The sequence below is a fragment of the Marmota flaviventris genome, chromosome 4 (genome assembly GCF_047511675.1).
Source record: "Marmota flaviventris isolate mMarFla1 chromosome 4, mMarFla1.hap1, whole genome shotgun sequence".
NCBI lineage: Eukaryota > Metazoa > Chordata > Mammalia > Rodentia > Sciuridae > Marmota > Marmota flaviventris.
Window position 1 is genome coordinate 123,933,923 of NC_092501.1, and position 26,622 is coordinate 123,960,544.

At 38.3% G+C, this 26,622-nt stretch overlaps 1 protein-coding gene across 5 annotated transcripts in view; it reads right to left on the reverse strand.

Moving 5' to 3' along the window:
- The window catches only part of Enox1 (ecto-NOX disulfide-thiol exchanger 1), a 538,862-nt gene that overhangs the window by 444,580 nt on the left and 67,660 nt on the right, over positions 1-26,622 (reverse strand). For 4 of the 5 annotated variants that reach the window (XM_071610779.1, XM_071610780.1, XM_071610781.1 and 1 more), the window contains exon 2: positions 11,577-11,702. The exons of the other annotated variant lie outside the window; for it this stretch is intronic. The gene's annotated coding sequence lies outside the window, so the exon portion shown is untranslated. The remainder of the gene's footprint in view (positions 1-11,576; positions 11,703-26,622) is intronic. 5 annotated transcript variants of the gene reach the window in all.

Consider the following 26,622-nt stretch of genomic DNA (forward strand, 5'->3'; position numbering starts at 1 on the left):
GTCAACCCGTGAAGAAAAAACTGACAGCCCTAGCACATTTTATGTTTCAACCTAAATCTGACTTAGGCTCAAATATCTAAAACCCAGTAGTGGGAAAAGAAAAATCAATGTAACTATTAATGGGCTTTAAGACTTGCTAGTCCAAAATATGGCACCCTGGCATTTGAGAAAACAGGAGAGGCAAAAAGGTCTTTCCCGTGTCCTCTTACCCTTCTCCCACAAAGCAATTCACGAAATTTGTGAGAAATTTTCTTACTTCTCCTGAAGCAGATCTTTAGATTCTCCTGTGAGAGATACCCTCCCTACATGCAAAAGAAAGGAACCAAAGACAAGTGATGCCAAGAAGAATCTGAACACATTGGCCTTGGTAGATGTCGTGCTCCACCCTCATCCTCCCATTATTACTATCAGATCAAACCCACCTTGTCAACAGTTTAATAGGTTCTTCAGGTCTTCATTTCCTTGCAAAGCCTCCCTTCCCATGTAAAGCTCAAGCAAATTTCTATGTTCTCTCTTGCTGTCTTTTGTTAGAGTGGCCTCAGCCACCAACCTAGGAGGTATAAGAAAACCACATTTTTCCTCCCCTGCACTACTTTTAAGCAATCCCTAGATATTACTTCTACTATTATGTCTGTATATAAAAAGACCTAGACATTTTCTAACAATCAACATACAGGGTTTTCTACTAAGAAGGAATTAGAGAAAAGGTGGTATGTTTTAATCTTTTTTTCCTTAAATTTCATTTTCAGCTTTACAGCAACAAGGTTTCCATAAAAATAGCAGCTTCATAATTTTGGTGTTATCCAAACATCATTATAAGTCATTTCCAGAAAGAAAAAAAAACAGTTGCATTTGCCGTCTGCATTCACTAACTAAAGTTCTACAGCTGTTTTTGTGCTGCAGTATCAAGGGCTGGCAAGGAGTGGGGGGACATCTGTTATCTCCTAAAGCCAGCTCTCTGAGTGCCCTTTCCCTCTGCCATTCATTTTCAATAGCTTTTCTAGATTGATTCTCCATTCAGTTTCACCGGCACTTTAGCTTCTTTAGAGTTCTTCTGTCCTCATCTCATAAACTGTGTTTTTATGAAGGACAGAAAATAAGAAAACACTTCCTTCCACAGTGTGTGTGTGTGCATGTGTGCAAATGATTTCCAAATGGGAACTCAAGATCAAATAGTCAAATACCTCTTGCAAAAGAATGAGAACAGATTGATGGAGTGGCCCTCACCACCACTTCTACTGCTTACCAGAAAGAGAGAGCCCAGGGATCCACTGCATCCCTAGATCCAGCCAAGCCCTCTTAAACAAAGCTCCTCCTGACACAGGGACTAGGTGGAAGCCTCCAGAGACATCCCTCGTATTTTCATAGTTTACAAGGATAAAGCAATTACAGCTTCAGTCGTTCATGAATAAAGCCTCTTTAACATTTTAATGAGAACATTAACTCAGCTTCACTTGGTGTGGACTTCCTAGAAAGACTGTTAGCCTTAGAGAAAGTTTCTTTTAAAACCAATAATGAAATTGCAGGCCTCCCACTGCCCCACAGGGCATGACTGGGCCACAAGCACTGGCTGAATCATCTCCCTCCTGAACTAGCCCTTAATTTTTTGATAAGACTACAGTTTGGTCAGTGAACGAAGACATCTGAGGCAATACCTTCCTCTGGGTGATGTTTGTATGCTTGTGTGTACTCACTCATTTTATATCAGCCTTGTCTCCTAATTCCCCTTTTATGTTATACACAGCTTTGAGTACAACGTATGACTTAATAAATGTTAAATCGCACTTTTCTGTTATTTTCCCTTAATCATTTTCTACAGCCTCTGTTCTCTCTCACAATGTGACTGATTTCACCAAGGCTACCACCCTGCCATTCGCCTGGAGGCCCATTAAATTCAGCAGGCAACCAACAGAGCTTCAGAAGCCAAAGGTGAACAAGAAATAATTCCCAGACTCAGTGACTTAACATGAATTTCTGACTCATCCTCTGAACAAAATCCAGAGCACAGTGAATGAAAGAGTTTGTCACCTTGAAAACCATGTAGGAGAGAAGAGTAAAGCTGAAGGAAATTAATATTCAAGCCATGTGTACATTCACCTCTTGAAATATTTGCTGAGCCTACTATGCAGCAGATACTGTTCTAGGTACTGGGAAGAACAGCCCAGAAAAATTCAAACCAGATCCCTACTCCCTCTGAACTTAGATTCTAGTGGGTGAGAGAGGTGATGAACAGGAAAAATAAGTAAATAAGAGGGCAACAAGTGCTATAAAGAAAATACAACAGCTGTGATAAGAGAAACTTGTTAAATTGGATGGAAATTTAAAGCCAAGCCAAGCAAAAAACTATAGCAGAATCCTTAAGGTCATGAAAAGACACAGAGGAAGCGTGAATGCATATTACTAAGCAAGAGAAGCCAGTCACAACAGGCTCCATATGCTACGATTCCACCTACATGGCATTCAGGAAAAGTCAAAACTATAGAGACAGTGAAAGAATCAGGGGTTTCCAGGGGTTTGGGGGAAGGGAGGGATGAACAGGTGGACTGAAGAGGCTTTTTAGGTCACAGCTACTCTACATGACACTACAGTGTTGGGTACATGACATTATGCATTTGTCCAAACCCACAGACTAGAAAACAAAAAGAGCGAATCTACAAATGAGCTATGGATGTTGAGCAATAATGATGCACATCAATGTATGTTCCTCAGTTCTAAGAATGCACCACTCTGATAGGAATGCTAATTGCAGGGGAGGCTTATACAACATTGGGGGGACCTGGGTAATATTTGGAAAACCTATGTACTTCCCATTAAATTTTGCTGCAAACCTAAAATTCCTCTTAAAAAAAACAAAGCCTATTTTTTAAATGTTTAAGGTATGAAAAAAAGTGCTGAGTCCAGCTCTGCTAGAATCTAACGAATGGCAGCACACAAGCTGGCATGAAGGTACACCAGGTAGGTGGTGGACAGAAGTGTGACTTTCAGTTTAAAAGCTCCAAGAAGGCATTGAAACATTTTAAACAGGGTTAGTCTTAATGTTTTCACATTTTTTAAAGTTCACTCTGGCTACTGGGTAGAAAAGAGATTATAGAGAGGCAGACCACAGAGGCTGCTGATGGTGGTGGTCTGGGTCTAAGGAGACTGCATTAGAAGAAAAGTGGAAGAATTTGAAAGATGTTTTTAAAGAACAGCTGACAGAATTGGTGATGGATAAATTGAATGTGAGGAATAAGGAGAAAAGAGGAATCAAAGGCATTTCTGAATGGGAAGAGAGACCATGCACTGATAGGAAAATGATCCTTCTTAAAGACAAGCTATGAAGACCAAAGAGGTGGCATGTGCCGTATTGTAGACCTAGAGATGAGGGAAGTGATAGGCATATTCAATTCCACCAAAAGAACTCAAATTCAGCTTGCTTAATTTCTACCTCAATGGAAATAGCAAACGCATCTTTACATACACATGCACATGTAAACACATTATTTCAAATACCATTTTTGCAATTCAGAGAAAAGTTTAAATCATTGCAACAATCTTTCAAGGAACAGAGAGAAAGGATTGTTGCTCTTATTGATGTCCTGATTACTATGCAACAAACATGAGGGCAAATGAGGTGACCAGTCTCACTGACACAGCAAGTCATCATACAACCAGAGCAAGAAGAGCAATCACACCATCCTCACAGCCTCTGTGCACCTCCCAGAGCACCTCCCAGGACACCTGCAGGCACTGCTTGGATCTGAGAACATACATTCCTGAGGAGGTAAGGTTTTTGAGGTGCTGCTCTTACCTTTCCTTTGCCTGATCCCATCACAGATGCTAGTTAAATAATCCACAAAATGGATTATGTAAAACAAAAAACAAAATCAATGGCACTAAAGCAAACCTTACAGAGAGCAAATCAAATATTAAAGTGCAATGTGACAAACATTTTTAAGCATACATTTTAATTATGAACAACATCGCACAAGCACATCCGAAACCCTCCCCAGGGCCACAGAGGCAGGATCCCTTATAATGGGAAGGGCTTACTAACCTAAGAGTATTGTTGTATGTGGCCGCCTCTGGAATTCCTCATCAATTATTTTCTCAAAGAATATCAAAAGCACTGAACAAATTTTAGGAAAAGAAAAAACAAAACCTCTAGAACCAAAGAATCACAGCCCTGGTCTTTGTAACAGTATTTAAAGAAGTAAAATTTAATTAAATGGGATTACCTCTAAATAACAAGACAAGCGTCAAGGGCAGGCCTCAAGATCCTGGACACATTGTCTAGTCTGCACACCACCTGTCCACCTTTTAAAAACAGGCTTCCAGTTCTCACCTGCCAGGCACTTCCTCAGGCATCTTGCACCCTACCTCGCCACAGTTTGCATACTGAAAGAGAAACCGTGAGGGGTTGTCCACCTCTGTGTTTGGCCCTGTGAGTCATACATTTTTGTTCCTACTAAATGTGGGTTGTTTGTTTTCTTGTTGATCTGCAGACTTCCTCTCTGCTGTTTTTCTCTAATATTTTCCCAAAGGCCCCCTTCCACTGTAAGCACAGTTCCACTAATGGGCAACTGGTGATTTCATAGGATGACAGCTATGGGTTCCCTCAGGAAATGAACTGAGAACATCCAAAGAAGGTCCAGGGGAAAGGAGTTTGAAATGCCTCATGAGCTGCACCCTAGCCTCTAGGCTAAAGATTTAAAATATTACCTTCAGGACTAAGCACCTGGGGGTCATGTGTATTAAAACAGAGTAATTTTCATCCACTATTCACGATCCTGCTTTAAAAAGGCATTTTAAGGGATATGCTCCAAACACACACAAGAACAGAGTTGATAAACACATGGGTCACCCTCTGAAACTGCCCACAGGGCATCACACCCGGCCCTTCATCCAGGCCCTGTCTCCCTGTGTATTCTGCTCTTTTTACTGCCTGAATCCTTCGCATTCTTAACTCTCTTTTCCCTTATCATTAAAATGTTCTTCCCTTTTTGGTAGTGTGGTGATTGTAGTTTGCAAAGGGAGTACAGGAGACAAAGATGGCAAGAGGAAAAGCAAACTGGGCCTGACTCAGAGGAGACTTGACCCAGAGAGGATGAGGACCGGCTGAGGCAGGAGGCCTGGAGAGCAGACAAGCATGGGTGGGAGTAGCCCAAAGGAAGCAGACAGTCAGAAACCAGGGAGGACCCAAGGAGGGGGCCTTTGACACCACTGCAAGACATCTCAGGGTCACTCCAGAAGCTGGAACAGAAGGCTGCAGGATGTCAGTGGCATGACCAGCCACTGGAAGAGGCAAACATTGAGTAGTCAAGAATAAGGCAAGCACTGACACACTTTTCCCTTTATTCTCAAAACAACCTCTCTCTAGAGCCCTATTTCTCTTCTTCCCTTCACAGCTTGAGCCCATGTCAAACGCCCTATTATCCTCACTTGACACCTGACATTATGAGGTACCAATGATCACAGTGAAGATCCTGAAAAAATGTTTATACAATTACACACTGTAACTCCCTCTCCAAAGCATTCTTCAAATCTATCATGTCGTTTAATTCTGAAAACAATGTGACATAAGACTATTAAATAAATCCAGGTCCCAAAGAGACTCAGAATCTTGTGCAATTCCACACAAGTGAGAGAATCTACATTCAGATCCTGATCTTATTCTTTTTAAAAAAAATTTTTTTAGTTGTAGATGGACTCACAATATCTTTATTTATTTTTATGTGGTGCTCAGGATCGAACCCAGTGCCTCACACATGCAAGGCAAGCACTTTACCACTGAGCTACATATAGCCCCAGCCCCAGACCCTGATCTACTGATGTGAGGTCCTGTGACTTCCAGAATGCATCATTAGACTATTTTTTCTCTTATTGTTTATACAGATATCCCTGGCTTACAGCAGTTCAACTTAACAATTTTTTGACTGTACAATGATGTGAAAGTGTTCCTTGTAGAATTTGTACTTGGAATCTTGAATTTTGATCTTGGGCTAGTGATATGTGTTACGATCCTCTCTTGTGATGCTGGGCAGCAGCAGTGAGCCTCAGCTCCTAGTCAGCTACAGAATCACTCCAGTTTAGCCACTGCTCCTTACCCTGTCACCTAGCTATGGTGTTCATTAGGTGAGTGCACTAAATGCATTTTCAACTTAAGATGATTTTCAAATTACCATAGGTATACAGTGACACAACCCTGTCATATTCAAGGATTATCTCTACTACATATTCTACTAATCGAGACATCTCTACTTCAGACTATTTGGTAGACCATTTCCTTGGAAATCTACAAGATGCTACAGTAAACACTGCACGTACAACATAGCAAGGAGGCTGGAAAGGGAAAGCTACCATGTTGTAAAGGGTTGGGGAAGAAAGCTTGCCTTCAGTTCATCATCAGGATCAATATTACCAACATAGCACCAATATGCCATTATTTTTAAAAATCAATTTTCTAACTACAAATGATTTAGTTTATTCTTATAGCTAATCACCATTTTTAAAAATTTAAAGGAAATTTTCTCCATTTAAAAGAAATTTTATCCATCTAAAATAACTGTACTGAGACATTAAGCTAAAATATAAGTCATGTGGTTTTATCAAGTACCTTTGTTATGTATCATATTATCCTATCATTCATATTTTCTATTAATTCAGATCTGCCTCTTCTTATAGAGTGTGGCATTAAATTGGTTTTCAAATATTTGTTTGGTAGATGGATTCATAAATAAATGAATCCATGTGTGCATAAATTAACAATAGCAGTCAATGCGAGCATCAAATAACACTTGCATCAGGTAGGATGGGCCAGCCCTGGGCTTAAAAATCCCAGAGATTCAGGTCTAGTTGTTTGTCAGTCATACTGCCTCTTGATTCCAAGTTTTCTCCATGAATGAAATGAGGATAATACTGAGTACCACTCAGGCCCAAATGAAGTTACAGACTTGTTATGTTATCAAGATTACATATGTTAATGTAGGTTATTTATCTCCCCTCACTTGCTAGCTCACATTTACCATGACCCCTTACAAAACATCCACCTTAATAAAGGTGTCTCAGTATACAAAACCTTGTTGTAAAAGTAATGGCTAAACATCAGGTTTATTTACAATGACACTCAATTTCCCCCTCTACTAGCATCAAACTTATCTATTTACAGCCTAGAGATAAGTTGTTATGCACACCAGGTGTTCAATAAATTTTGATGACTTTGGAATAAATATCCCAGAGAACTGAAGCTTACTCTTTTAGGCACCAATACTGTTTATATTTGAAACCTTTCAAAAATATATTATACCATTAACCACTACCCTATAACAATGGCAGGTGGGAAAAAAAAACTTTTTTTTGCAGTCATCAACATGAAATTAGACTTAGCACTAATTTTTATCTAGATTAAAAAATGATAACACCTAGAATTTTTTTTTAATCCACTAGATTTTCCCACAGTCAATTACTACTGGAAAGGATTTCAAATTGCTATGCTATGGTCCTTCCTTTAATTTCCTCCTGTGGTCAGTACCTTCATCCCTTGAGAGATGGGAGACATGGGGAATGAACAAGATCAAGTCCCTGTCATCTTCAAAGAATTCACCAAAAACACTTCACAGCCATTCCTCATCTATGGCCTCATGACACACAAACTGGTGTGAGTTGACAAGACAGCCTCTAGTCCAATGAAGACTGCTCTCTCCCTGAAGTCTCATACATAACAGCTCCTCAAAAAAACATTTACAAAGTGAATTAACAGAGTAAACAGTATGCAAATTTTGTAATTACTATTTCCTATTTGTAGGCTTTTGCCTAATCCATGGCTAGGACTTGAGGCTATACTTCATCTGCATCTGCACAGTAAAGCATCTGGGTTAAATTATCCCAAGATCCTTTCCAATAGTAATCTTCTATACCCTGTGTTTGTAAACACATATGTTTCAGATGATAGAGCTGCTGGAAATATGACCACCTAATAGGCGAGGTACTGGTGGCTATAATGAACAAACAATGCATCCTATGCCCTCTAATATGGATATCCCATCAAGAAGGTATTATCTTTATTCCGAAGCAACGAACAGAAAAAGAATTAGCTCTCTTATTTCTTTCTCTCAGTACTAATACCATATATAAGGTAGAAATATTGAACTTAGAGTGTAAACATATTGATCCTTTTTTTCTGTGTCAAATGTTGTTAATAAGTGAAAAACCCTCATATATCTCAAAAGAAGTCAACTGAGTTCAAGCAAATAAAAATCTCAAGGAATTTTTTTCTAATACCTAAATACAGTGTTTTCATTGACCCTTTGTGTTCCTAGCTATTTCTTCAAGTGCCACCTGATTCCTATATTAATTTATTAGCACATCTGTTTAAATAACACTAGTTTCAGTCTTTGCAAAGAAATTCAATCTGATTTCCTTAAACTAGTCTAAATTTATTAAACTGAAACTTCTAAGAATTCATGAGTTTTCCACTGAAAAAAGTGGATACTTTGCCTTTCTCTCTCTTCCCCCCCCCCCTTCTTTTAACAGATCTGCCAATAGAACCCTAGGGAATTCTACCACTGGGGCACAACCCCAGCCCTTTTTTTTATTTTATTTTGAGACAGAGTCCCCTTAAGTTGCCTGACTGGCCTCAAACTTGAAGTGGTCTTCCTGCCTCAGCCTCCCAGGTAGCTGAGATTATAGGCATGTGCCACTATGATGGCTGGAAGTAAATACTTTCAAATAACAAGTCAATTATATGTTAACTGCACACCTAGGAAGGCATCATAAGACTGTTCATCAGAGACCAGAGTCAAAGGAAACTATGGACAGTTGTCTCCCAGTAGAAGGGAGTTTCTTGTAATTCAATTCTACACAAATTCAAAATATACTTCCCTCAGACACTATACCTATTCTAATATGGATATGAACATGGATAAAATATGTAATACCAGGTATGTAAGAGCAGTGACAATAGAAAATGACTGCCCAGGACTGAATCCCAACTTTACCCTAAAAAAAGATATAAAACTTGGGTAAGTTACTTAGCCTTCCTGATTTGGTATCCTTATCTGAATAATGGTGAGGGTTATAGTGTCAACCTCATAGCATTGTTGTTAGATTAGCATTATTAGGTAAGTTATTACTCCAAAAGCATTAAAAGTGGTTCCTGGCACACTACGTATTCATGTTAGTATCATCCCAGTTATCTTTATTGTGACTATACAACCCACAGCCTAAAAAAAATCATTGTTTTCTTTTTAATAAACTTGAAACTGTAACAGATCCTAGGCCCTTCAGTAGATGAGTGGATAAAGAAAATGTGGTATATATACACAATGGAATATTATACAGTAATAAAAGAGAATAAAATCATGGCATTTGCAGGTAAATGTATGGAGTTGGAGAATATAATGCTAAGTGAAGTTAGCCAATCCCAAAAAACTAAATGCCAAATGTTTTCTCTGATATAAGGAGGCTGATTCATAGTGGGGTTGGAAGGGGGAGCATGGGAAGATTAGACAAACTCTAGATAAGGCAAAGGGGTGGGAGGGGAAGGGAAGTGGCATGCAGATAGAAAAGAGGGTGGTGAGCATCATTACCCTAAGTATATGTATGAAGGCACGAATCGTGTGAACATACTTTCTATACAACCAGAGATATGAAAAATTGTGCTTTATAGGTATAATATGAACTGTAATGCATTCTGCTGTCATATGTAACAAATTAAAATTTAAAAGAATGAAATGAAAGGACAAAAACATACTCAAAAATTATTTTTTTCAGATTTCATCAATATTCCTGCCTCTTCCTGACAAATCCTTACTATATTCATTGCTCAGAGAGGTAAAGATAGAGGTGAGTGGAAGTGGAGAGAGATGATGTAAAGAAACAATCACATGAAAGAGGAGAGAGAGAGAGAGAGAACACTTCTGGATTATATTGAGACACAAGAAAGGCAGGAGAGGAGATAGGGAGGGAACACCTACCCTGCTCCTCTCCCTTCTCTCCCCAGTAAGCCCTATCTCATGCACTGAGCTTCCACGCTCATCTTCTCCCAACTATTTCTGTGCATCTCCTTCTACTGTTTATACTTTTTTTTTATAGAAAATTAGATGTAGAAAGGACCTTAGAAATCACTTAATCCAATTTTCTTTGTTAATGCATGAGAAAAATCAAGAGCCAGTGAGACAAAGACTCGCCCCCAGTTGTACAACTCTATAATGGCACACACAAAATTAAAACTGGACTCCCTGAGTCTGTGCTTTCTCCCTTAGGACCACAAAATGAATATATTTACCAAAATGTAGTCTGGCTGGCCCTTATCCCATTTGGCAGATATATAAATTTTTCCCTTGGGAAGAAAATCTTGGAGAAATATTTTTAAATGAATTAGTAAAAATATTACTGTTTTTAATTCAATAAACATGTTTTATTATTAACTTCATTGCCTGCTAAGCCTGAAATTAGGTTTTTCTATGCTTGGGCAGGTCCTGCCTAACCAATAACAGGACAACCAGATTGCAATTAAACAGATATTCCCACTTGGGCCATCACACACACACATACACACACACACACTCATTCACTCACACTCACACAATATCAAGAGGCACTTAATCAAAACAAAGTTCAAGCCCATTCTTATTGTCATTAGTCTAGCTTATGGTAGGAGGAGGAGGTAGTGAACATTTTAAGATTAGGCTATCCTAATACAGAAACTTGATTTATTTTCCAGAGGATGAACAACTTTCTTGCCAGTGCTTCCTGTGCTATTTTTACCCCAACAGCAAAAGGCAGCTGATGGAATATATTCAACAAGCCTTTGCATCTGGCTTCTGAATGTCTAGAGCATGCTTTGTCCAAACCAGGTAACTGGCATCCTAAATGGGCATCATTCCTTCCTCCAAGGATTCAACTGCATAGTGGAAGGCTGAGGCTCGGAAGCTAGAGCCTTTTTAATAATGTATTGAAAACAGTCTGTTTTTCTGTTAACATAACTAAGATCCTTAAGATTAAGAATCCAACTAAAACATTTTGAAAGAGGTAGGAAAGTCCTTCTCTCTCTCCTCTTTCACGTGTTTGCTTCCACTCTCCCCTGTCCTTATTCCTGGCCTCAGGGGAGCATCCTTTCTCTCCTCTCATTCACTTCACCATGCAGGGTTTAGACAGTATGAACTCACTGTGATGAAGGGAAAGGTTTGGGCAGTCTCTTCATAGTTGTTTAGACTACAGAAACTTCTGATTTTGGACCAATAAAAATAATTCCCTTCCATTGTCCAAAGAGGTGTTTACTTTTTGTGAATGAACTTTGCATAAAGCTAGCTTATTAGAGCTACATTTGGTAAATACTATTTATGTGGCTCTGTCCCTGACTACTATTATGTGTTTTGTTTTTCCTTTTCTCTCACAGGAGATGCAGGCTGGCTACCATGGGTGGACGCAGTAGTGGATGCTATTCTCACTCATAGGAAATTCAATAATAGGAAAGGCAGTACCCATTGTTACAAAAAAAAAAGCAAAAATCAAGTGTTCAAAGCTCAAGAAGAGTTGAGGCAAGATTTGAAAGTTTCTAAGGAAGGAAGGAAAAAAAAAATGCTGCATCCTCCTACCCTGCATGCCAGCCAGCAGCAGCAGCTCAGTCTCTCCAGATGCCTCTCACAAAAGAGAAATGCCACAAATGTAACAGGAGTTGAGATCCTGGGGGAGCCAATTAGATTTAAGCCGCTTTCAAAATTCTGTAAAGAAAAAAAAAAAGCATTAGAAAAAAACTGGCACTTGAAATGACATTTTACATGTTCTGCTTAGGGCCTGTGGAATACTACTCATATAATGGCTAGTTGTCATGCTTATAAAATAAACCTTGGGTTTTTAATAGAATTGAATTACTAGCTAGTAAAACAAACAGCTTCAGAAGGAGAATGTGGCACATCAAATCTAATAGGTACCTCAACCTTTATCTTTGGAACTGTCAGCCAAAACAGGACAAATTAGGTCAAGGTCAATGGCAGATGCTTGCTGAGAAACTCTCCTTCTGTGGCTGGCTGCTGTGCACTCTTCTGAGGTTCTTACAACTATCCAGTAAATCCTTGGTGAAGGGGGCTGCATAGCATGAGGTATTTTCAAGCATCCTACCTCCCGCACTGGCCATGGAGCTCCTCAGTGGCCTCCAGATAAACCTGTGACAGGAGAGGCTAGGGTTGCAGAAGAAGGCATTAGAGTATCTCCACAGTTGCAGAAGCAGGCCCAGGGTTTTAGCTGATGATGGGAAGAAGGAATTGGTGTCCCTGACTCCTGGATCTCTCCAGGCTCACTACACTAATGCAATAGTGATTTCTGAGTTCAGTATATCCTCTCCTAATTAAATGCAAAGCAGTATATCAAAAACAATAGAACCAAAAGACAGAGATTTAAAAGTAGACCAACTCCAGTTAGGTTTCTGAGATGGTTTCTCTTCCTTCCAGGATGAAGCAGTCACATTTCCTTCTCCAAGGATGATTGGAGGCTCAATCAGACAACCCCCTTAAGTCATCCATTCACTCTTTCACCATCTCTTTAATATAGCATGGAGGTAATTATGTCTAGGAAGCTAACAGAGAGGTCAAATAAACATGGTCTCTTAAAAGCATTCCAAGGCTATATGTTCTACCACGTAGGTGAATATTATGGCTGTATTACCTCAACTTATATTTCCCACTAGAAAGAATGGTTATTTTGCTGCTTCTGGCAAGATTGTTGTCTCAACTACTCAATCATTTATTATTAAGGATGAAAAAGACAAATCATATTCTGCCTCCACAGAGATCACCCCATAAGCTAATGAAGATGCACATCTGTGCAGGAAGTAACCTCACCTGCCCAAACTGGATTATATATGGGGTCCACCTTAAATGTCCACCAACTCCGTGAGGTTGTTCCAACCAGAAGTAATATCACACTCTCTTGAACACCTAGGTCCTTTTCTCTCTTCAGTTTTAGACATTGATATATTTGTCATATTGTCCTCTTAAATTCTTGGGGCAATGTTATTTTAATGCCTGGTAAAAGTAATACATGTCACAATATGTCAAATTCCTTACTCTTGTGTGGTAAACAAAAGTATCTCTGTTATTAAGGAATCCAAGTGATTATGAAGGACTTCGCCTAGCCCTACTTGATGGGACACTATAAATGAAGTAAATAAAAGCATGTTTAAAGTAAAGATGAAGATGAGCGAAAGTCTGAAATCTCGGGATGTTTCCTAGCACTGATATGTAAAATACAGTATATTTTGATGAACTTTTGAGTGGTTATGAAAGGCAATTGGAACTCTTTTTAAAACATCATCATCAATGCCCCCAATAGCACCTCTAATCCACACCAGTGGTTATAATGATTAGGAGATAATAATATCTTTGTTTTTGAGGCTTTGGAACTCCTCTGAGGACTACCACCCTACAGAGAAGAGGTAATCTTCAGAAGCAATTGAATTCCCATGTTTGCATTTATCAGGCTGGATGATATGAACTCTTTAGAGAGACGGGAAAAAGAAAAGAGCTCAATTGAGCCAATGCTTCTCCATGCATAGTAGATATAGTCAAGCACAGATGCTGACAAGCTAAGTCTTTCCATGGATTTTTTGCAATGATATTTTTCCTAGATAATTATAAAATGGGAATGTATATACTATACTCAAACTAGTATATATACACATATGTGTGTATACATACACACACACACACACATATATATACATATATACATATATATGTACAGATAGATCATGATCATAGCTAAAAAAATCAAAGACATAGTATTTAAGATGTCTCTTTAGAGGTGATAGTTTTTAGATATTACTATTTCTTAAGCATGTGCTTTCCTTTTGGCCTCATTGTGTAAATCATGCTGCTCTTCCTCAATTTCCCAGGATCCCCAAGGTCATTCTCCACGGTGTGGTGTTTGCTTTAAATACAACTTGGTGCCAGAGAGTCTGTCTCAGCTTTCAAGTTCACTCGGATGACACTTTCCCACACTGTGTCTCTTCATATTTCCCTACATCCAGATCTAGTCTATCTGCATTTTCTGCAAGAAGTTTCTCTCCCCAGTAATTGCATACTGCCTCTTGCATAGTTTCCTTCTCCCCTGGGTAGGCTGCTGCCAGGAAGGCAGAGGAGAGGAGGAGCTTTTGGATGCTAATGAGGCCTCAGAGCTAATGGTGAGGAGCTGAGTGTGGTTTCTCTGGGGAGCCCAGGTGAGGGAAAGTGTAAGGGCACAGCTGAGAGTCATTTGGGCACCTTGCTGTTAGCCTGCAGCAGGTATTCCAGGACCTGAGCAGTAACCTATTAATGGCTTACATAATGAAGAAATGAGTCAGTGTACTTGGCAATTCAGACTCTGAGCTATGTAAGGCCTTAATTCAATAGGAAATTCTGGAAGAAAAGCATTAAATGGTGACAGATTTATTTTCATTATGGTGCTCGTGGTGGGATTAAAGGCTAATGAATTATAGACATCTGTATTCCTCTGCTGTTTTCATCTTTCTGGACTTTGAGATGACTGTGAGCTCAACTGGAGCTCAGCCAGTGGTTGCCTCCAGGGCATTCTGGAGAGTGAGAGCACCCTGGCCTGAGGAGAGGTTTACCCATTACTTACCAGACCAACCCAGATCAGGATTTGCAAAAAAATTGCCATAGCTTTTTAGAAAACCCAGAGGGGAAACACCAAAAAATGTGTGTGTGTGTGTGTGTGTGTGTGTTACATGGTTTAACACTCAGAAATCTGCAATTGTAAGTGAAGTGTCAACCATCATATCAAGTGTAGCAGGGGTGGGAGGTGGATGGGTAGGTTCTTTATCTCGAAAATTTGAAGAATGAAATCCACATACACAAGGGTGAGAGCAAAGTAACAGGATTTATTAGAGTAATGGAAAGCAGAGCTTCCAAAGAAGAAGGGGTCCCAAGAGAGGGAAGCCAACAGGTGTCTGTTGTCTAGGGGTTTCTATGGGCTTGATCTGTGCCTATAAATGATTGGTGGGATATAGGATTTAGAAAGGGAGTCAATAAACTCTATTTTGCCTTCTTCAGCAAATCTGGAGAAAGTGATTTCTAAAACTTACTCAGCAAAAGAGTAGGGATGAGGGGTCTGTTGGCACAAGAAGAGGTACCTTTGGGGGTTGGTTGTGTCTAGGGGCTGTTAAGAAACTCTCTTTGTAACTAGGAATAGCTGGGGTCAGAGTTTGATTCCCCAATTCTCTCTTCCTCCTTTTCTTCTCCGAGACCCTCTTCCTGGCTGCCCTATGGGTAGTTCATCTTTCTGTCTCACAAGGAGTCAAAAGTCATGTGAATCCTGCTAGGCATGGTGTTGGGCACCTATAATCCCAGCAACTTGGGAGGATGAGGCTGGAGAATCCAAAGTTCAAGGCCAGACTGTGAAAATTAGCAAGACCCTCAGCAACTTAGTGAGAACCTGACTCTAAATAAAAAATAAAAAGGGCTGGGGATGTAGAACAATCCCTGGTAGAGCCCCCCTGGGTTCAATCCCCCATATTAAAAAAAAAAGTTGTAATCTCTTAGAATGATCTCTCAGCAGGTTTTTGCTCCCATTGTGATTGGAATGGCAAAGGAAACAGACAAGAAAATGTAACAAGGCTTGGATACTGGAGTTGAAAACAAAAGATAACTTTAAGAAGCTCTTGGAATATACAGACTTTATTTGTGTTATTTCATTCAATTCTCAATATACCCTTTTGAGGTAAATAGTAGTATTAATATTCTAATTTTTAAGGTGAGGAAACCAAAGCTTAGTGAGCATAATTAACTCATTCAAGTATCCTCGGTTAAGTGGCAGAAATGGGATATGAATATATGCTATCAATTTCTTGTGTTTATCAATGATCAGTGAAATTTTTCCTCACAATTAGCCTATTTTCAAGAATTCTGGAGGATGAAGGAAAAGATCTGAGTAGAAAAATCAGAGTTCCTTTAAAAAAAAAAAAAGACCAGAATTAAAGAGAAACAATCTGGGGGTGGATTTCTCTCCTACTTCATTGTTGGTTCATTTCTATTATCGCTTGATTAAGGAAGCAAAAGGAGGATCTAAAATTGAATATTTGCCCACAAAGACTGGAGTTCGTTCTTAAGTAATTTTTCCGCTAAACAAAGTTTTTCATGCAGACTCCGGCCACATTTGCATGGTATTTCAAGTTTGTCTCCATTTGGCTATTTCAAGTGGTCAACGCCCAGGAGCTGAGTTTTCCTACCACATCTCCCGGGAGTTTGGGGAGGAGTGGTGACATCATGGGAACAGCATCTCTCTTCTCTCCTGTGACTCAACCAAGAATGTGGAAGAAATGCTGCTACTGCTGGTCCAGCAGCAATGAATTATTCCAACTGCTAAGCAAATTCACATGGAAAAGAGCATAGCATCTTCATCCCAGCCCCAGAGAGAAGTGAGGAAGACAGCAACAAGAAATTACTGAGGCAAAACTGAAACAAGAGAGAGGTGAACTTTATCCACATCCTCTGCTCCTCACAAAAAACACACACATATAACAGTTCCATTTTCATCTCACCAGAAACAGGTGAAAACATAATTTGCTTCCTCCTCTGTGCTCTCATACTACTTTGTACAAATTGCTAAATTACAGTGCTTACCATATTGTCCTATAATTAGATTTTAGGTGTCTGCCTTCCAACTAGTGTAATAGCTCCTTTTTCCCCTTAACATTTGTATTCTAAGCATCTGGTATTCATGCTTAACAAATATTTGTTAAACAAACAAATGAAAGATTGAATGGAACAATGAATAAATGACAATTTGCTCCAGGGCTCTCTCTACTGGGACAAAAAGAAAGGTTCTTTTTCTTCTATTCTTTATGACTGAAGACAATTGACATGGATACACTTAGATGGGGAGGTGGATCATGTCTGTTTGGAGGATTAGGTGTCCAGGATATTTTTGTAATTATGTAAGTACTGTGTGTGGTTACATGTCTGTGTCAGATTCCTGCTCCTTATTCTGTATATCTCCTACTCTTTTGCATCCACCAAGCCAGCTTATTTCATGAATATTTTTCTTTGAATTCAATTGAGTCAATTAAAACTCATATTCTAAAAAGATATTCTTCTTATTGTAATATCCTGGAGGGCAGGAAATCTGACTTGATATTATCTCTGCAGCACTGCCTATAACCTGCCAACCATATTCCAAGTATGTCGGATGTTAGATATTCTGCAAGACCCAGTAGACACAAGGTGCCTCCTTTTGCAGAAGTGAGAAGAAGAAAGATAAATAATGAAACCAATAAAGTGTATAAGTATAGTGACAGGAAACTCAAGGGACTGTGGGACACATATGAAGGAGATCAAATATAATCTGAAGATCAGTAAAGACCTCTAGCCAAGTTTTGACCCTAGAAACAAACAATATTTACCTAGGTGAACAGACTATGGGAAAGGAGGGAGACCAAAAGACAATAGAAAACATGATATAAACAAAACACCTAAAAGTTAAGAAGGATTAGTTTAAGTGAGGAGGTGAGCTCAGGTCTGGGTTAAAATCCGTCAGTGGCTGGAAAATGGAAAGGCACTGAAGGATTTTAACCCAGCTGGTGACATTTCAGGCTGAGTTTCTGGAGAGAAACTTGGGTTGAAGATACAGACATACGGATTTAGGATTAGTATCATTAGAGCAGGCTAACTGTAGTAACAAGTAGACCTCAACATTTTCCTTTTTTAGCAAGATTGCTCTGGCTGCCATATCTCTGAATATGGATTATGAGAATGTGAGATCAGATGCACAGAAACCATTTAAGATGCTATTTCAGTAGTCCAAATGAGGATGGTAAAGGTGCTACTGGAAGTGAAGTCAATCAGTTTAATACCAAGAAGACAAAATTAACAAGCTTTGGAAATTGACTAGATCAGTGATTGGCAATTATTTTTTCTAAAAAAGACCAGATAAGAAATATCTAAGCTTTACCAACCATATGGTTTCTGTCACTAACACTCAACTCTTCTGTGGTAGTGAGAAAAATGGACATAGACAACATGCAAATGAATGAATTCACTCGTGTTCCAATAAAATTTCCTAAAAAAACTGGCCAGCAGGCTGAATTTGGCCCAAGGCTGAAACATACTGATTCGTGAACTAAATGGGAGATGAAGCAACTTCGAGAGAAGCTGGGAAATGCAGGATTCACTGTGTTTCTAGGATCAAGGGTTGAGAGGGTAGAGAGCTACTAGGATCCACCAGTAGAGTCCAATAGGCCAGGAACGCATGAAGATGAATGAAAGCAATCCAGGAAACTGAAGCTTGAGACCAAGTCAGAGCTCCGATGAACATCAATGTCAGCAGATTAATTCAGATAAGAGGGTCCAGCCAAGAAGAACAACAACAAAATGAAAATAAAATTAGGAGGTTGTGTTATATACTTAATGACTGGACATAGAAATAATCATTAGGAATTGAACCCATCTCTGATAAGCTGGGTACCTCAGATATTTGAATTAAAAATGAGCCAAATTGCAGTTAAGAGAAAATGGCAATGCTGACTCCTTAAAAAAGTCCAGTTTTCATGACCCTGTAGATGGATTGCTTTAGAGCTGTGTATTGTAGTATTCATTTTTTCCATTTACTTTTGTAGACACCACAAAAATCTACCTACCTAAGTGTGTATTTTGCATCAAGAATTTTATATGATCTTATATACATGTAAACATTAATATAAATATGAATATATACCTGTGTCTCTATATATACACACACACACAGGATTTGTTACCAAAATGTATTTCTTTTTTGCTTCCATTTTTTGCAATGCTCCATGCTCTCTGCTTTGCTCAAAGCTTTTCCTTCACCTCCCACCCTACCCCTGTTCATGGTTTTGGGTGACAAGACCAAAGAAAAGATGCTAGCTTCCCTGACATTTTAAGCCATGCTCCCATTATTATAAAACACAACTGAGCATGTAGCTTTAATAAAATATCCAGGCAGGAACACCCATATGCCCTTCCTCTGTTCTTACATCCAAGAGTCCTCAGCTAGAAAGAGAGGAACCTGAGATCTTGGCATACTACCAAATAGCAGAGCAGGGTCTATCAATCTACCCTCTTCTCTCTCTTCAGAATGTGAGGGTGTTTGGAGGGGTTTGTATCTATAGTGCTTTTTTTTCAAGTAGAAAAAATGATCAGTCTTGCTTACAAATAAGTTTTTAAAAAGACAAGCAGATTTTTAAAAGATTATCTGCCCCAAAGGCACACAGATTACACAGATAGTAAAGAGAACAAATTAGTAACCTCTTCTAGTTGCCCTTCATAAATTATTAGTGTACTCAATCTAACCAAGTAACTATTTATAAGCCTGACCTCAAACATCATGGTATTCAATAAATATAAATTGAAGATAGTAACAATGCTATCCATGTGTCCTTACTTAATGACACTCAGTTAGCAGTTCACAAACACAAATCATGCACATTTTCTTATTCTTTTACTGCTCCTCACATTGTAACTCACATCAGGTGTGAGTTGAGCTATGGAAAATAGCCTTCCAATTAGAAAAGTTAATTCTTTATTGGAGATAGATCAACCAGTGTATATAAACAGGAAAATTTTGCAAGCAGCATTTCTACTCAGGCTTCTGTGATGAGATTTTCTGTCAGCTCCAACAAGTCTTTCTTATTGCTACTTTTATAGAGTCATCATTATTCAAAGTCTGCTAGCTTCAAATATCATCAGCAAAGCACATCTAGAAATTTAGCTGCTGATACGGATAATGTATGAAACTGAAAAACTGTAATTTGTTTCCCACTAGCTGTTCAACATGTAGTTTGAAAAAAAAAATCTAGGATCTCTCAGCTAGTCTGAACAGGTGGGTGTGGAGATGAGCAAGAACTGGCCAATATAATGTTGACATAGCTTGGGAAAAGTCAGGCGTTTGTTCAAAAGAATATTTGAGCACTATATCTAATGCCTTCAAATGGCAACTGGGCTGAAAGTCCATCGAATCTGTTTGGTTAGATCCTTCTCTTTTTTCTTTTATTCTCCTTAAGCAGACAAGTCAACCCTGCCATCTCTTTCTCTTTACAAGACACTTTTGTTTCTTCCATGATGATATTCACCAATGCTGAGAAACCAATGCTTCACTCTTCAATCTGCATTATCCATCATTTCTCATAAGTAATCACCAAATAGGTCTTTTGTCTGCCCTGTTCTCTTTCCATGGCCCCCATCTTAGTCCAGGTCACTTATCTGGATTACTACAGAAACCTCTGGAGATTTCCTTGTTTACAGGCTAATTTTTCTATAATGAATCCTAGTCACCTTCCATGAAAAGAAAAAAAAATCTATCTACAACACACTTCAGATAGTGCTTAAAACACTATAACAATATATGCCATCTGAGATCAGTCTACATGTATGACATGACAGAGGAACTCTCCTAACATTAGGTGCCTGACTGTGGCCACAACCTCACTTCTCATGAATTGTGCCCCATATTTCATACCATACACATACATCTGCTGGTTCTTACTCCTGAGACTTTGTTCACACTCAAGTCTCTGCACTGCCTCATTACCCCACCAGATTCTCTCTTGACTCACTCCAACCATATCTTTAAGGTTCACTAGGGGGTCACCTCCTGGAAACTTAAGACTCATTCTCAATATTCTCCAAGCACTCCCTTATCTAACTCTGAGTGAATTAATACTTCTACATGATGATCTATTTTTGTATCTCTGAGATAGCAAATGTAACAGATCTCTGGAACCCAATAGAGGAAACAGAATTAAATCCAAAGACCCATGGGAACTTCATGTATGATGAAAGTGGCAAAGCAGTCAATTCTGAAATAATGACATTGGGATAATGAGTTAAATATGTAGAAAAAATAATTCCCTATCCTTACCAATTATTTTCCCCAAAATTAACCCCAAGAGGATTAAATATTTAAATGTTTTTTTTTAATCACAAAACTAGAATAAAATTTAAGAGACAATTTCTATAATCCAGAGGGAAGATTGTTTTCCAAGCATGATTTTAAAAGCCAGAAACTACAAAGATTGATACATTTGACTAAATAAGTAGTTCTTCAATTGGAAAAAAAATACTGTAAGTCCAAGTGAAAAGACAATCATTAAATACCAAAAAAATGTATATTTAGCACATTGCCTAGAACCTAACATATTCTGAGTAAATTGATTTATATAGCAAGTGACTAATCTCCCTAGTATATAAAGAATTCTTGTGAATCAATAAAAAGAAAAACTTCCCATTAGAAAAATCAGAATAAATGACATGAACAAACATACAAATTGCCTCCAAATTTACATTAAATTTTAAAATCAAGGAAATTCACATTTTACATGCTATTTTGTATAAGATAATAGTAAAGATTTTAAAATACTCTTGAGTTACAAATGAAAGTTGTGAGAAAATGGGCACTATTAAATACTACTGATAAAAATAAACTCATAAAAACTTCTGGAAAATAGTTTTAACAGCACATATTAAAAATTATGACCTAAAACGTTCATTAGCATTTATCCTACCAAATAACCTAAACACACATCAAAAGAGAGCTGTCAAACAAATTATACTAGCTCCTTGACCATTATATCTAGTCATGGAATAGTAATATCATGTACTCATCAAAATCAATGATATGCATATTTACACAGAAAGCTAAGTATATGCTATATTTTTTTTCAAATTTTGGGTTAAAAACAATGCATAATATACTTCTCTGAAAACAGGTATGTTTATATGCCCAGAAAAAGAAGCAAACAAACATAAAAACCTTTGAAAGAGTACTTACTAAAATGTATACCATCTAAGATATAATGAATGAATTCCTTCTTCAACCCTTCTTTCTATCATCACACCTTTTTGATTTTGATTTTTTTTAAAGAGCATGTATACTTTTTCAATTAAAAATAATGATCAACTACATAATTATTTCCACTGTTTAAAAAGAATGGAGCAGACAAAAAAAGAGTTCATATGAATGAATTGAGAGAGTAATCACATGTCTGGAAAAGTTGCCATTTTAACTAAATCATACCAACTACCAAGAAGGACCTCTCAAAGTCCATTCTCAACAGCTGTATCACATCCAATTAACATAAAGTCATAATACATAAGACCACCAAAGTACTGCCTGTGCAATCAACACTATCAATTTCTTTTTCTGAATCTTATACTTTCTTATATTGTCTTATAAGACAGTCAGCTGTCATTCTGATTCCAGTAAACATAAAACAAGAATAAACTGTTTCCAAGGCTGTGGCTGTGGTTCAGCAGTAGAGCACTTGCCTAGCATGTGCGAGGCACCGGGTTTGATCCTCAGCACCATATAAAAATAAATAAATAAAATGAAGGCATTGTGTCCAACTACAACTTAAAAAATTATATATATATATATATATATATATATATATATATATATATATATATATTTTTTTTTTTTTTTAGAAAAACAAATAAGATTGAACTGTTTCCTATTCAAGGACTCTGACCATTATTATAGTAGAGGAGGTAGAGCTATTCATCCTTCCCCTTCAGACAATTTGCTCTTTAAAAGCAAAAGAGATAGAAGACCTTTTGGTACTAAGGATAAACCCATGATAGGTTACCAAGTCATGTAAGCCTATACATATGTTCCTTATTTATTTATTTATTTACTTAATGTCTATAATTAGCTAATAGTTGTCACAAAAGCAGATGGGTATCAGAATATGGATAGGAAAAATGCAACAAGCAAAATGTCAACTAAAAAAGCTTTAAATTCTATAGATTTTATTATCCAATATCAGTTTAAGTTCATCTTAAAATAGAGTTTTATCAACCATGGGAAGTGGGGGAAAGCTAGGACTTAGTGACTGGTCTTTCTGAGAACAAAAGAAGTAAAAGTTATTTATAGTGACCTTTTAATGTATACCTTAGAGCTGCTAATCAGATGTAAATTGTCACCCCATGGATATGCATAATCAACTTTATTCCCTTTGCTAATTGAGAAATAGAGCTGTTAATGTCAAGAAACATTTGAAAAATGTACCAAGCTTGCTCCATGGAGCAAGTTCTTTTTAAAAGTCAGAGTTTCCATATGGTGAAATCATGGAAATTAGGCTTAGGAAAAAAATAAAAATGAAATAGACTAATTTGTTATGGAGCTATTCTATGCTGGAACAAAATTAGTCCTGACAACACCACGTCTGGGAATTCTGACCACTTCTTATATTCAAAAATAACTCCCGCTGCTCTTAAGAAAAATCATTCCTTCAGCTCCCTCCAAAGTTACTCACCTGCTGAGTTCATGCTTCCTACCTGGCAGTGGCTCTGGCTCAGCAGTAACTTTGCCAAGACACTGTTACCTTGTTCTGACAAGTTAGTCCTTCTTTCATGAATTCTTTGGTTAATCTTCTTTTGTGTTTCCTTCAAAACTGGCCATCAGAGAATAAATGAGCCTCATCACAATTGTGTAAAGAGGGGGCAATACATGAGTGACATTACCAGATTGCTATCCTCTTTATAATACCAGATATGGAAGTACACATAATTTCAATGTACTATTAATTTTAGAGAAGATGCAGTTGAAGAAACAGCTGATGGCGAAGGACCACTCTGTGCTCTCCTATTATAAGACCCACTTCCACCCTCAATGACTCCCTCATTGGATGAAATCAATAAGATTTCTCCCTAGATAACCCAAGATTTACTCCCTTCTCTTTGAGACAATCATTATTATTAATGAACATTCTCCCCCTTCAAAAGCTTGATTAAAATCCTCTCCTTTATTCTCTTGTGCATTTTGTCTTCACCCTTGTGGGCATAAGAAATCAAAGCCACCCCTAAATACAGCTTCCAATCATTCTCCTCTCATAGGCATAACCAGCAACCACTCTGTTTCTAGTGAGAATACAAAACACTATTAACAGAGTGAGAAAAATGCAAACACTAATAAGCACACATCTACAGCACCCTTCGAGGCACCAGAAGGACATGGGTAAGGCTTAATTCTTAGTTAATTTATACTTGAAATGTATGCTGCCCTCAGGTTCTACAGAGATAGGTGTGTCCACAAAGACACACCTGATATGAGGTGTGTGTTCCCCTGAGAAGGCAACATGACTAGCAGAACAAGCATGTATTTTAAAAAATAGTTCCTTTCTCCATCCCCACCAAGTAGGGTCACTTACCTCTCTGAACCTTGATCTGCTCATCTGTAAAAGTGCTTTAAGTGACCTAACTGCAGTCAAGGGCCCACCCTGGTTCAACAAAGCATCAAACAGTTTCTCCATTTACTTTAGATTTTTTTTCACTTTTTTTAATAATATTCTTAATGAGATATGATTCACATACAATAAAAGTTCAGTTTTTTCCAAATGTAGAATTTAGAATAGCCAGAGTTGGTCTACTATTACCACTATCTAATTCCAGAACATTTTCATTAACTTAAGGAAACCTCATACCTGTTAACAGCCTCCCCCCACCCCCGCCCCCATACCCTCTTCCAATGCATAGTAACCACTACTCTACTTTGTACAGATTTGCCTATTCTGGACATTTTATATGAATGGAATTACAAAATACATGACGTTTTTTGACTGAATTCTTTCACTTAGCTTATGTCTTCAAGTTTCTCCCACGCCACAACAAGCATCCGTAATTCATTCCTTTATGCAACTGAATAAAATTCCTTTGCATGGCTGTACCATATATTGTTTATACACTGATCAGGTGATGGGCATTTGGGTTGTTTGCATTTTACAGTTTTATGAATAATGCTGTTAACCTTTGTGTACAGTTATTTATGAGAACATATATTTTCTTTTCTCTTGGATATATACCTTAGGAGAAGAACCACTGAATCATGGGGTAACGATGTTTAATCTTTTAAGAAACTCAAACTGTTCTCCACGTGGTTGTACCATTGTTTTGACTATTTGACTTCTTTTGATTTCCTTCTCCATCTGCTTTATGGTTGTGTAGCTTAGCTATGTTGGGGATGTGGGAAAATTGGTGCTTGTGAAAGCATTTCCTACAAAAATTGTCATCATTGTGGGTCAATGTAAACAGCAAAAATGTTGGAGTAAACCTGGAAACCACAAAAGGTGACACTATAGTGCACACATCAAGGTCTTCTGTGCCAGGCAGCAATGCTTGGCTCTATGCCTGGAGTTCAGGGACCAATTTAGGACTATCTGTGTGGGTTTTGATGTTATAGTAAACTACACATATGCATAACACCTTTATCTCAGGTGTTTTCACTACCACAGGACGATTCGACAGGCACACAAATAATGACAAAATAAATTTTGGGTGCTGTTTGTGTTGGTTTGGTTTTTTTAAAAACAATTTTTAAGATGGTATTTCCAGCTGGAAAGATAATTTGGGGGAGTAGAAAACACCTTTAATGGCTCTTAATGGATAATAAGGAGGAATTGCATCCCACAGTGAAAACTGTATAAACAAAGGCAGAATGAAGAGTTAGAAAAAAAGATACAGGGATGAACAAACATTCAGCCAGTGCTGAATATGAAAAGTGAGGGAGAAGGTGGAGGGACAGGCAATTCCAGGTTTTGCACTTGGGAAATGGGATGGATGATGGCGTCATCAACAGAAATGAGAATAAAGCCTAGAGGAAGAGCTGGTAGGAAAGAGGAGGCAATGGGTTCAATTTTAGACATAAACTGAGTTTAAGGTACTAGGGAAACATATGCACTTGGGGTCCATTAGGCAGAAAAATATATATAGAATTGGAATTTAAGAAATATATTTCCTAATGGAAGTTGTTAATAAAGCCTTCAAGATGGTGAAAAGGGACAAAAATAAAATCTGTTATAACTTCTACTCAAACAGGGCACTTGGACCACTGGGGAAGCCCAGGAGATCAGAATAAGGTAGGGGCATAGTTTGGAGAACTGACCTTAAGGTAGAACCTTGAGAAGGGTACTGGCTGTCTAACTGCAATGTTCTGAGAGGTACAACAAACTGACCTTAGTGCCAATCCATGGGAGGTTTAATCCAATAGGTCAGACACCAACAGCAGGAATTTCAAATTGGAGAGGAGAACTGTCTCAGAGATCACTTACCACTGACCCAGGACCTGAAGAGCAGTCTCCCCAGAACTAGCAAGAGCTGGGTGAAAAAGCCAAGTTCTGGTCAAAGGGATGGGCCTCCAGGAGGGCTCTGTTTCACATGGATTGGATGGATCCAGTAGGCTTGGAGGAGGGATACCATTTGCTATGCATGTAGCTAACCAACAACTATCCTGCCTCCCCTCTTTCCACATTTATCCCAGGGAAGCAAGGCTGACTTAGGCATCATGCTCCTACAGAGGAAGCGCCTCTTTTTCTTTCTGCTCTACTCAGAAAGGCTCAGAAACTGAGTGAAGCTGAGCTGACAATGCTCAGTTCCTCCAGAATTAGGGTAGAGGAAGGGAAGGTTAGACGCTTACAAAATACCCACACCTTCAGGGCAAAGAAGGAAGAGGAGAAAAGAAGACAAGGTAGAGAATTCAGCAAACACTATACTTCAGGAGGGAGTGGCAGTGAAGCAGGAGAGAGGCAGATCTTAACAGTACAGGAGAGGACTTAGGAGGAAGGGGCGAGTTGCTAGGCAATCTTTCAGATCTCACTGGTTCTCACCAAAAGTTTCTCCTCATTGTATTCAACTGTGA